The 2,867-nt window shown below is 33.8% G+C and overlaps 1 pseudogene; it reads right to left on the reverse strand.

The window, feature by feature from the left end:
* Window positions 1–1,360: 1,360 nt before the first annotated feature.
* Window positions 1,361–2,305, reverse strand: LOC112206276 (olfactory receptor 4K2-like; annotated as a pseudogene).
* Window positions 2,306–2,867: the final 562 nt, after the last annotated feature.

The raw sequence follows: 2,867 nt of genomic DNA on the forward strand, positions 1-2,867 counted from the left end.
TACTTTAATATAAGATGTATTTTGGGAAGAAGTTTTAGGGAAATAGAAACGATATTTTTAGAACCCATTCTGTATTACTTTCCATAAAGCAGTCATGACAAATATTTAATTTACCTTTTACAATATTTTTAGAGATGAAAAAGGGAGAGAGGTAAAGTGAATCCCCAGGGATAATACAACTAGGAAATGACAGAATCAAGATTTAATTCCAGGGTCCATGTTTGTTTACAGAAATGTCTTTGCCCCTTACAGTGATTCAGCCTTAAATCTGTCCTGTGAATTCTCTGGACCTTCAATACTTCAACTGTTAGAAAATTGGACTGGCTGGCTGATGTCCAAAGACTCTCTTGTAATAAAAAATCTATTTAACATGATCAATAATATACCAAATTAGGGAGAATCATGCTATGTATTTCTTAAATTCTTTTTTTCCTTTCTTTCCATAGGTTATATTATGTTGAAAATTAGACACAAAGCTTCTTCTAAGACTAATAATATGCTGCAATATTTATTTTGGAAATGAAAAACTTATGATTAATTTAATAGCTAATATTTTTCGCAAACATTGAGTCTTGGTAGTAAATAAATTCATCATACTTATAATTTTCAGCCCGATTTTGAAAGCCAGTCAGATTTGAGTAGTTTACTGTCTATGATTTAAACTTTACAAATTATTATTTGATTATTTACTATATTAATTATGAAGGGTGATAGTGGTATAAACACCTATTAAGAAACTGTATTGTTAAATTTCTGAATCTTTGAACTGTTCTCTTATTTTCAGAGTTGACACAGAACTCAAACAACTGAACCCCTTAAATCAAGATCGTTGAACATTAACTAAAAGAATCTCTTCACAGTATAAATTTTCCCATAAAACTATTTCCAGTGTTATACTTGTTTTGTCCTACACTGCTAATTATACTTCTAAATTAATCTAAACACCATCAGAGTACCACAAGGCTGTACAGAATGGGAGTATTCTGGATTAGAAAACAGGAGATTCATATTTTATCTCAGGCTTCTTTAATTAGTCTTAATCCGAGGTATGTTTGTAGGATCCAGAGGTCTATGAAGTCCTGAATTTATGTTCACAATTTTGATGATATGTTCATTTTTCTATGAAAATCACCTTTACATTTTACCAGATTATCAAATAGACCCATAACTCAAAAGGTTTGTAAACACTGCGCTAACTTTTCGTCAAGATGTCGCACATTTCTTATCCCTGACTTCTTTTCATAAATTTAAACTAAATGATTTGAAAGGTAAATTCTAAGTTTAATTTTTTGATTGCTCTAAGAACATAACTGTTGATATTATATCTCACAAAGGAGATCTCTATTCATTGCATGAAGTATCACGGAGCAGTTTTCCCAAGACTGAAATACTGAATATTCAGTTTCTTCCTCATTGCTGTCTTCACTTCCTGGTTTCTCAAAGTATAGATAAGTGGATTCAGAAAGGGAGTGAAGATAGTATAGAAAACAGAGAGAATTTTGTCTACCAGGAAGTTTGTGGAAGGCCACACATAAATGAAAATACAGGGCCCAAAGAACATTAACACAACAATAAAATGTGCTGTACAGGTAGAAAGAGCCTTGGAGGATCCTGTGGAGGAGTAGTCCCTGACAGTATTAAGAACAATGATGTAGGAGGTGAGCAAAAGCAGAAAACTTGTAAGATCAATCACACCACTGGTTGAAATCATGGAGGTCCCAAGAACATAAATATCTATACAAGCTAACTGGATGACCAAAGGAAGATCACAGAAAAAACTGTCTACAACATTGGGAACACAGAAGGGCAAATAGAGGGAAAAACTAATTGGCTCATTGTATGTAGAAAGCCCACTGTCCAACAAGAAACTGCCACAAGCTCAACACACACTCTTTGGCTCATAATTGTTGAATAGTGGAGAGGTTTACATGTGGCAATATACCTATCAAAAGACATGGAGATCAGCAGCACAATCTCAGTCCCATTGAAGAGGTGTAAAAAAAAGATCTGAGAAATGCAGCCTTCAAAAGAGATGGTCTTACGCAGGGCAAAAAAGTCCATAATCATCTTTGGTGTGGCAAAAGAGGACAGGCACATGTCAATGAGACAGGTTGCTGAGCAGGAAGTACATGCGAGAGTGAAGGTGTGAGGTGGATAGGACAGGGAGCAAAATCAGGCAGTTGCCCAACATGGTCATTAAATAGAAGACAGAAAACACCACAAAAAAGAATATCTGGAGTTCAGGAGAATCAGTAAGTCCAAGTAACGTGAATTCAGATACTCTGGAATAGTTGAACCCCTCCATTCATCTGCAGACTCGGCTTTATAATTGTAAAAGGAACAAAATTACAGAGTTTGAAAATGTGATATTTCTACAACCACATATTAACTTATCATTCGCTTAAAGATTGATTACTAGAATCCAACTAAAAATTCTCAGGGTAAACATTTTTGGGGGGAATCACTTAACAGTTGCTACCAGATATAATCTGAAAAGTTTAACCTCTTGGTTTTGACTAGCATTAGTACACGTTGTGCTGTAGTCATCACATGCCCATACAATTATACACCTATCTGAATACTACTTAACGAGTTATGTAATACACATTTATTGAGGCAGATTACATTACATTTGTGTGCTCTACTGAATAAGGCATGTAAATAAAACTAAAAATAAAATAAGTGTTGAACTCTCAAAGGTTTCTCTTCCACACAAAAATGTGAATATTTTGAGTCAACTATTGTTAAACACTAGACTTAACTAAGACTTTAATGATTTCAGAAGATCCATTTAATATCTTATGAGGGTGATAAATTATTTAATTTTTAATTTCTTAATTCCATAAGACAACTGATAACCAAAAGGC

This window comes from Pan troglodytes, chromosome 17, assembly GCF_028858775.2.
Source record: "Pan troglodytes isolate AG18354 chromosome 17, NHGRI_mPanTro3-v2.0_pri, whole genome shotgun sequence".
In the NCBI taxonomy this organism is placed as follows: domain Eukaryota; kingdom Metazoa; phylum Chordata; class Mammalia; order Primates; family Hominidae; genus Pan; species Pan troglodytes.